The 10,345-nt window shown below is 36.1% G+C and overlaps 1 pseudogene; it reads left to right on the top strand.

Moving 5' to 3' along the window:
• The first annotated feature begins 245 nt into the window (after nt 1-245).
• On the top strand, nt 246-9,708 carry LOC125614293 (annotated as a pseudogene).
• The last annotated feature ends 637 nt before the right edge of the window (nt 9,709-10,345 follow it).

The following is a 10,345-nucleotide window of genomic DNA, read 5'->3' as shown; positions in this document are numbered from 1 at the left end:
CCTCAATAACTAATATTGTTTTTTTATTTTAAAATTCTTATTTTCTGTTAGTATTGTTAGAGCAGATGAAGATGTTATTATTGTGTCTACTTGGAAACTCACAAATTATCTTACCACGGTTTCATGGATGGTGGCAGAAGACATGAGACTACTGGTTTAAGAATAAAGGATTTTACTTAGAACACAGCTAAAACACAAGCTTCAGCAAATTTGTATCAGTTCACCTTTTTCTCAATGGATGACACATGGGAACCCACGTGGATGCTGAGCATACAGTGGGTTTGAATCAGAGTCAAGAAACAGCTTTAGACATTCGTAGCTTTATTGAAGGTAGTAAGCAAATCTATTCTTTATCAAGAAAGAGATGTTACCTCCTCTGTCAAGGTTATATTCTGGAAATACATGTCTGAGAAATGGCCCAGGTGAAGATCAGTCAGGGCTTTGCATTCTTGGCATACCTAGCAAAAGCATGCAAGGATGCTCAGGAACCATGGCAGATTGCCCCTCACAACAACCATTATCATCATCATCATTATATTTTTATTCATTACTATTATGACCAGGAATAAAATAGGATGACTTTTCCCCATGTTTATATCTACACACATATCCCATAGTCTATCTACTCTGGTATAATGATATCTTAACTAATCACATCTTCAATGACCTCATTTGCATATGAGTTTACATTTCAAGGTGCTGGCAGTTAAGACTTCTAGGACTTCAATATGTCTTTTTGAGAAAATAATTCAAGTCATAACATTGATTAACTGTTTTACAGAAAATAAAGTCGAGGCACGAGAACATTAAAAATCACCCATGGTCACTGCTCTAAATTCTATGCCATTCTGAATTTGGACCCTTCCCCATTTTTCTATTTATTTATTTTACCAGGGATTGAACCCAGTGGTGCTTAACCATTGAGCAATATCCCCATCCCTTTTTAAAATATTTTTTATTAGAGACAAAATCTCACTAAGTTTCTTAGAGCTTCACTAAATTTCTGAGGTTGGCTTTGAACTTGTGATACTCCCGAGCCTCTGGGATTATAGGCATGCATCACTGCACCCAGCTCTTCCATCTTTAAGAACTTCTGCAGGCTTCCCCTTGTCTAACTACTTGAACTTCTGACCCATCCTCTATGTTGACTTAGTATCAGATCGCACACCTTCCTGTGTCCTGTTCTGCTGGTTGATCCATGCCTATGGGCGATGGGAGGCATTCCCCATGTCTCTGAATACTCCAAGGTGAAGACATGGTAGACATTGGAGCACACTTGTGTTTTTGCTTCAAAATTAACTCAGAATGAGCCTCCCAGAGAACATGTAGGCCAGTAGAAAATTAACATAGACAGTATTCATATATAAAAGAGTTTACTGTGGAAATCTTCTTAGAACAGCAAGAAAGTCATCATAATATTATTTTAACTGATACAAAACAAAACTAACATACCTGACAGAGCACTTTTTCAGAGTATCACAGGGCAAGTATGAGCTAGTGAGACCTTTCAGCTTAAAGGCTTTTCTGGCTCAAGGGATTTGCTCACGTTCCTCTGCCATTATAAAACCGCAGGTGATTCAGAGCTTCTTTTAGTGGATTAGTGTTTCAAAAGCCAAAGCCTCTGGGCAAGCAAACTTTCCCTCATTCTCCTTGGAACTTATTTTTTCTTAATTGCTGAAGGCATTTCATGTACTAATTGGGAAATTCTTATCTTCTGGTGTGCATTCAACTGCACAATACTTACATAAAGGCTATATCAAGTTCATATCTATCACTGAGTGCACTTAACAGTGTTATTTTATATTATTAAAAATGCTCAGCACCTAAAACCTCTTGTTGCATTTATGTTTAGAAAATGTCAACTATATAAAGGGAGGAGAAAAGATCTAAGACTGATAATTAGTTGAATTCCCACAATGTAGAAAAAAATCAAGACACTTTCAAAGCCCCTAAAGAACCTATAAAAGGAAAAGTCTTCCATAGCATTTATATTTGTGCCATCAATTTTCAAAACTAGTCAACTGGCATGGTTTCTTAAGTCATTCTTGGCTGTTAGAATAGAATTGGTAGAGTTGGTTCTTCAACTTGTACCATAATCCTCATCTATCATTTTAGATTAAAAAGAAAAATAGAAATTTGGGTGTAGTGGTGTGTACCAATAGTCCCAGCTGCTTAGGAGGCTGAGGAAGGAGGATCAATTGAGTCTAAGAGTTCATAACCAGCCTAGGCAACACGTTAAGACCTTATCTCAATAGCAAAAAGCTACTCAGGAGACTGAGGCAGGAGGATTGTAAGTTCAAGGCCAACCTGGACAATTTAGGGAGACCCTGTCTCAAAGTAAAGTAAAAAGGTCTGGGGTTGTAGTTCAGTAGTACAGGGCTCCTGGGTTCAAACCCCAGCACCACAAATACTACACACACACACACACACACACACACACACACACACAAGAGAATGTGGTACTTTGGTGTATAAGGGTACACTGACCCATTTCCTACCAGTGTCTGGACATACCAGGACAAGAGCCCATATATAGTATTAAATGTATTGTGGACACTGTATGAGGAATATTTTATAACTCTGCATTAAATACCTGATAATTATCATATATAGTTTTCTATGAAATATAAAATGTTGTCTGTGCCAGAGTAATTCAGCAACAATGATTACTTCCAAGTGATATTTATTTAGATTTGTTAATGACTTTAAAGATAGTAAGAGGTAAGTGAAAGGACTTGCCTGACTGGATCATTTGGACCCAAAGTGCAGACACAGCCCCATCCAAGTCACAGTATGCCTAGTCAAGAAAACTTAAGGAACCAGTAGCTCTGATGTCTCAGCAAATGCTATCTATAGTGTTAGTCTGTATTGGATCCCTCCTTCTGTCAGATGGGAGCTGGACAAAGTGTAGAAACAACAACTGGGTGACTGTAATAGAAACATAACAGAGCACCATTTTCCTGTGGCTATAATGTGAAAAGCCAAAAAAGAATAGTCAGGCTTTCCAGGTGTCCTGGAAGATGCCATGGACCAAAGTCATGACAACATGTACAGTTACAAGGGCAACATGTCAGAGCTAAATAGGAAAGCTAAAATCTAGAATCAGAGTAAGAGCAAAACAAAACAAAATAAACACAACACCAATGATGTCCACAACAATCTAAGAAGCAAAGAATACTTGAGTGAATTAAATTAAACATTAAGAAATTCTAGAGACAAAGTGAGTGCAAAAGTCTCTCAAATTTTTACACTCAATCATAGCACAAGCTTAAATGAGTTGGTATCCAGAGATCATACAAAAGTGACTTGACTAGAAGAAAGAGTTCGGCTTATCTGTACTCATATTGGACTCTTGCCTTATTTCTTCTAGCTTGGTGCTCACCTTTCTTTCTTATACCTGCATACCTGATTTGATAATCTCAAAATCCTAATATCTCTAGACCTGGTACCCTGCCACCCCCTCACTACATTGTCCCTCTTTGAACTTCATCTCTGTTTGTTTCCTGATATACATCCAAATGCTTTGGGAATAGCCAAATGCTTCTAAGTAAGTCCTTCCAAGTGTCTGGGGAACCCAACTACAGTCCTTAATGAGATCCAGCTGATGCCCCTTATCTGCTTATTTATTGCCTACTGTTAGACCTTACCAATGTGCTACACAATGGTCCAGATGGCCTCTCTTTGCACAATAAATGCTTATTGAATTTAACTTTCTGATATCTGATATAAGAGAGATTATATGCAAAAATAGGCATGGGCATGGTTATGAAAATAGGATACTTTTGCTTCTCAGGTGATGTAGTAGGTATACTTTTCTCAATTTCTCCCACTAAGTACAACTAAAAACACTGGATAAAACAAATATAAGAGGACTCTGGAAGGTAGAGAGATGAAAGAAAACCAACTGGAGACTCTGGAACTCAAGGAATGACACTATGTTATGGGGACAAGTTCTCAGCTCTCACATCTCCTGGTGAGAGAACTTCTATTATCTTCGTGGTATACATTCCCAGATGCTGCAACATTTACTCAGTACTCATGTCTTTTTCTTTCTCTCTTATGGAAGCACCCATCCCCAAATGACTTTACAACCTGTTCTTCAGGTTGTAAATTGAACCAGACTTCAATTTAAAAGGGAACTCCAAAGCTGCTCGCCCAAACTCATGTTGCCCCCTCTCACCTTTGAAGCAGCCAGAGCAGTCCCCGACCCTTTGTCCTTACAGCAGTAAGGAGTTCCTAAACTTAGAGGGGGCAAAATTAGAAGCCAAAATTAGACAAGCAGTTGGTATAGATAGGAAAATCAAGTAAAATCAGATCAAGGAGGCCAATTTTGAGTGAGTCCAATAAGTTGGAGACTGTCCCCTGAAGGACTGAAATGTTAATTCCTTCACAGCCCTTCCTTCACCCTTATCAAGAACCTGCCCCTGCTCTAGTCTATTGCCAGGATAACCTGTCCCAGGAATAGCCCCTCCCTACAGGGAGCCATAGGTTGGATGATTTACTTGGATTTTCTTTTTACTTCACATTTCTCAGACTTGGAACTGACAAAGCAGGCAACCCAAAAGCACCAACAATACAGAAAAAAAATCTAATCATTTAAGTCATCTCTTAGGACTTTCCAGGAAAGGGAAGTTTTAGTAAGACAGAAAACTTTTAGACAGTAACTTCTTTGCTCCAGCAAAACACCACAGAATAAATATCTCTCCTGCACCAATGCCAGCAAAGGTCAACTGACAATTCTAGACTTACATCCTACACCCCCACCTACAGCAAGCCAAGTAGAGAAACCAGACTTTCATGTCAGCTAACCAATAATGATTCCTCCTCCTTTCCCTTGGTGTTTGTGGAGACCACTAGAAAGAGCCAAACTTTCCTCAATAAGAAGAAGCCCTCAATTTCAAGTGTGAACCAAAGCCAAATGAGAAACCTGGACTTGTACTTTCACCTGAAAGATATAGTGAAGCTCCACCCCTTCCCCTTCTAAAGCAATGCCTAAGAAAGCCATCTAAAATAGAAGTCTAAAGTGAGATTCTATGTCTCTTGGTATAATATTAAACTTCTCAGATTTTAATAATAAATCATTCATATCAAGAACCAAGATAATTTCAAACTGAATGAGAAAATTCAACAGCCACCAATACTGAGATGAAAAAGACATTAGAATGATCTGGCAAAGCTTTTAAAGTAGTCATGGTTATAATGCTTTCTATGTTCAATCATAAACACACTTGCAACAAGTGAAAAATTGGAAAATCTCAGAAAAAAACTAGGAGAGGTAAAGTAAACCAAATATATATTTTAGAGCTTAAAAACATAATAACAGGATTAAAAAAGGACTTCACAGATGAGTTCAAAACAGGATAGAATGGATAAATTAACTATAACATAGAACAAAAAATATTACCCAGTATGAACAAAAAAGAATGAATAGACTGAAAAGAAAAGGAACATACATGCAAGGATCAATGAATCTATAACAAAAGGCCAAACATTCATGTCATCACAGTTTTATAAAAGAGGAGAAAGTGAGCAAGGCTAAAGACAAACAAAAACAAAGGATAAACCTTCCCCAATTTGTCAAGGGACATAAATCTGCAGATGAAATTCAAGAAAATGAACAAAGCCCAAACAAGATAAGCTGAAATGAAATCCACACAAAGTTACATCATATTTAAACTTCCAAAAATTAAAATCAAAGGAAAAATTTGAAATCTGCCAGAGAAAAACAACATATTACACGTGGAGTAAGAACAATTCTTATGATAGCAAATTTCAAATCAGAAAACATGAAGGCCTGAAGGAAGTGGCACAATATTTTTCAAGTTTTGAAAGAATTGTCAACCCAGAATCCTACACCCAGAAAAAAAAATATCCTCCAGGGAAGGGAAGATGGCAGAATGAGTTATGCTTAGGCAGTCTGGCACCTGATGTCTGGCCTCTGGGCCTGGGGCAGACTAGCCCTGGGATAGCTGTTTGTGTTTGCTGGACCATGTGAGAATCGTTATCACACACAAAGAACACTTGCCTGACATTTAGACGCTTTTGTATTCATCTCAAAACAAAATTCTGAAATCAGAATGTGGCAGGTATTTCTGTTGTCTTCTAGAGTGTGTAGTCCTGCTTCTTTTATCCAGCCATTTCCCTATTGAAATGTGCCTACCTTTCTACACATTACCTTCATGGTTTGAAATGGAAAAGACTGCTTTTCTTTTGTTCCACCTTTCAGATTCAACACAGAAAAAAGCCCTTGGTTATCCTGCTGACTTCTCCAAGAAGAAAAAAACAACTGAGATGGGTCTTCTGCTGCAATTGGCTCAATTATCAAGAAATTATTTTGCAAGCTGAAGGCTGATGTTTACTTTGAAACAGTTGCTTAGGTTGTGGTATTTGTGAATTTTTCACCTTTTTCTCCAAACCAGAAGAGTAAATAAATGGAAAGTACGGATGACTTCAGGTTTGTTTTTTTGTTGTTGTTTTTTTTAATGTCTTCTAGTTTGGCCACTATTATGATGAGCACATTTGAGACTGCAGCAATAAGTTAAAAATATCTGTTGCAATTTTAAAAGAAAGAGACATTAAAAAGTTTCATATATGTCTAAATCCTGGTTAATCTTGTGGACAAAAAGAGGTGCAGTTTTGCAATTAACCCTTTGATGTGATGAAGAAGCATAAAGACAAGATATCAAGATTGATTTCATATCTGAATAAACCTAAAGAGATTTTATACAAATACATAATTTTACATGTGTAAATCCACATTTTTGGATGAAAGGAGAAATTTTTCTCCTGGAGAAAGAAACTGTTGTTGACTTTTTCAAAAGTCTTGGGATATTTGCTATTTTAAATTTTTTTCATTCTTTTCCAGAAGGACCAGACTGTGCAGCAGGTAATCCTAGGAGTGCATGCTTATGTTTAGTTGAAGGAATTATAAAAGCAAACAACCCAGTTTGAGCCCAGTGATGAAACACTATTCACCTCCTTAAGATGACAATTTTATGCATCTTGTTTTGTGGAGTCATATACCAATCAGACTTAGTTTTCCATGTGGCTAAAGCTAGCAGAAAAGTAGCATGAGTGACTTTTTAGTTAAGAGGGTGTGATGGACCCTATAGTATGATCTGCCTTTAACTTTGGACTAAGGTAGTAAAAGAAAAAATGAGATGTTTCTATATAGTCCCTTTCTCCCAAGAAAATGAAACAAAAATATGTAGCATCATCTGACTTTTTGGGGGGAATTTTATATTACATAGTTCCATTTTTTATAAAATCATAAGTAACTCTTTTCCTTAAATCCAGATGGGTACTTGGATTTATTTTTCTAGGTGACAGGTATAATGTTAAACTGAAAAAGGTTGGGTACATTTCCCCAGTTGGAATTGGACTTTCTCATCAGCAAATGGGTCTTTTTCAGAAGCTGTGTTCCCAATCCTGTAGTTGTGTCTAGAATGACAGGATCTGGAAAACAACTTCAAATAAGAAAAATAGTTTAAATAAGAAGTGTGGATCTTGGGTTTGGCTCATTATAGATTGAGAAAAAATTCAGGGTTTGAAAAAAAAATCCTGAGAAGTATGACTCTTCCTTTTTTCTCCTTTAACAGTTATATGATGAACAGACTATAGTGGAAACCTGTCCTTGCTTTCAAACAGAGGACCATTGTATGAGATGTCAAGCATTTCATAAGAAGCATGAAAATTTTATTAATGATTCATAGTAGAGAAAGAATTTTAAACTTATTAAATGAAATTAGGAACAGGTAATATTATTAGATCATCTCTGTTTTCTGTATGGTTGCTGAGGGCCATAGGTGCTGTGATGCTGAGAACATAGGGCAGATTTACCAAAAGTTGAGAGAGATAGAAATTGCCAAAAATGTGAAATGGTGAGCATTTTTATGATTAGATTGGTGAACCAGTTTGATTTAAAATAAAAAGCTTTTTCACATGCACAGAAAATATCCTCCACAAATGAAGGGAATCAAGACATTTTCAGACATGGGCAAACTCAGTGGATTTGTTGCTAATAGACACACCCTAAAAGAATGGCTAAGTAGATGTTCACTAAACAGAAAGGAAATAATACAAAAAAAGAAGCCTGGAATATCAGAAAAGAAGAAAAAAGCACAGCAACAATTTTTACACAGTAAAGATAATATGGATGAATAGTACAGGTTTTTTTCTCTTGATTTTTCTGAATTATATTTAACAATTTAAATAAAATTACTACACTGACTGATGTGTTGTTTTAAATGTGTATGAATAAAATATTTAAGACAATTATAAACAGGAAAGTATAAAGGGACATTAAAGGAGGTAATGTTTTCACACTTTACTCAGACTGGTAAAATAGTGACACCAATACACTGTGATAGGTTACATGCATATAATGTAAGACATCAACTGACCACTAAGCTATACATACAAAGAATTACATTGCAAGACACCATAAATAATCAAAGTGGAATTCTAATAAATATTCAAGTAACCAACAAGAATGAAGAGATGATAAACAAAGATAACAGAGCCCCAGTAGCAGAAGATATTGAGGCCTAAAGTGATGCCACCAAGAAGAAATGAGAAATATAAACTTCATGTTACACTTCCAGATGGCAATGTTCTGGCTAGTTTGAAGGGAAAACAACAGTTGTGGGGCAAGATGATTAGCAATGGAGGATTTGAATTGATATATTTAGCTTTCCCCATAAATACATGAGACTAACAAAGATTCAAGGCATGTAATAAGAGTGCAATAGCCCAAGTAAATGGCCCATTATTTTTGAAATTTAAAGTTTATCTGAGAACTACAAAAAAAGACTTTATATAAAAGTAGATATGGGCTGGGATTGTAGCTCAATGGTAGAGTGCTTGCCTAGCATATGTGAAGCACTGGGTTTGAATCTCAGCACCACATATAAATAAATAAACAAACAAACAAACAAATAAAGGTCTACTGACAACTAAAAAAATATTTTAAAAGTAGATATAACAGACAACTTGATTATTTTGGAATTCTGTTTAATGGATGTGGTCTAACTGAATTCAAGGTTAGATTACAGATTTATGGTAATAGGATGGCAAGGAATAAACTGATCTCAGACACAATAGTACTTTAAAAAAGCCAACTGTCCTACAGCTAGGTATCTGAATGCTGTATGTACTGGAATATATATGTGGAAATGCATATGATTTTGGTAATATAAAAGCAGCTAATTTACTTCTAGGTTACAAAAATCAAGATGGATTTGTTACTAATAGACACACCCTAAAAAATGGCTAAGTAGATGTTCTCTAAACAGAAAGGAAATAATACAAAAAAGAAGCCTGGAATATCAGGAAAGAAGAAAAAGCACAGCAGCAATTTTTGCACAGTAAAAATAATATGGATGAATAGTACAGGGGGTTTATCTTACTGATTACTGACTTACCTACAGAAAATTTCCCAATGGAAATCATAAACAGTTTAAAGAAAATTCTAGAGAAGACATAATGGAATAAGAGAGATTATACCAAATTGGATGTCCATAAGGGAGTATGTTGTCTAGACAAAGTTGAAATCCTAAGGGACTTCTATGGTTGTCATGCTGGAAATTTCCCTGGAAAGAGAAGCTGAAGGACCCTGTTTCTATCCAGAATACCAAAATAAAATCTGTTGCATCATCTCCCCAAGTAAGTGCTTACATGGGCTCATTTTGGAAGCAGATGCTAGAGTGAAACCCAATGCCTTTCCAATTCTCCACTTGAATGGAGTTAGATGGAAAGGAAGTGAAAGATTAGAAATCATTTATACCTGAAGCTTCCCAGATTTCCCTACCATGGAATAAAAACAAGTAAGTGAGAAAGTGAAGAAGCCCAATCTTTGGCAAGTATACTCATTGTTTAGCCTATGATGAAAAGCCAAATTATCAAACACTCATGATAATTGTGAACACAGAGAGGATGATTTTAGGGCCACTGGAATTTTCCACTAAAAGGACAGGGAATAAATGTACATGCTTTAGTCAAAAAGTTGATTCATGAAAGGTCATAACAAAGCAAATCAATCAGATGCAAAATAGGTTAACAGAAAAAAAGTGCTGAGAGAAGTGAGAGAAGTGCTGAGTGCTGGCCACTTGAAGAAAAGGGCAAAAAGAGGAAACACTTATTGGATGAATAAACAATGAAGCAACTCAGGAAAGCACAAGAAGACAAAAGTATTGTATTTCAAGAACTTTTGAATGAAGTAAACAGCTTTTATTCCCACAAAAGTCCAGCTATATACAACTCCCTAATTCATTTTATGAACTTTGTCACATTCTAAAGTCCAAATAAATACCAAACGTAAAGATCTTCATCTTTTTTAATATATATT

Source organism: Marmota marmota, unplaced genomic scaffold (genome assembly GCF_001458135.2).
Source record: "Marmota marmota marmota unplaced genomic scaffold, marMar, whole genome shotgun sequence".
Lineage (NCBI taxonomy): Eukaryota > Metazoa > Chordata > Mammalia > Rodentia > Sciuridae > Marmota > Marmota marmota.
Note: the sequence above shows the minus strand (reverse complement) of the source record. Positions and strands in the feature narration are given on the sequence as shown.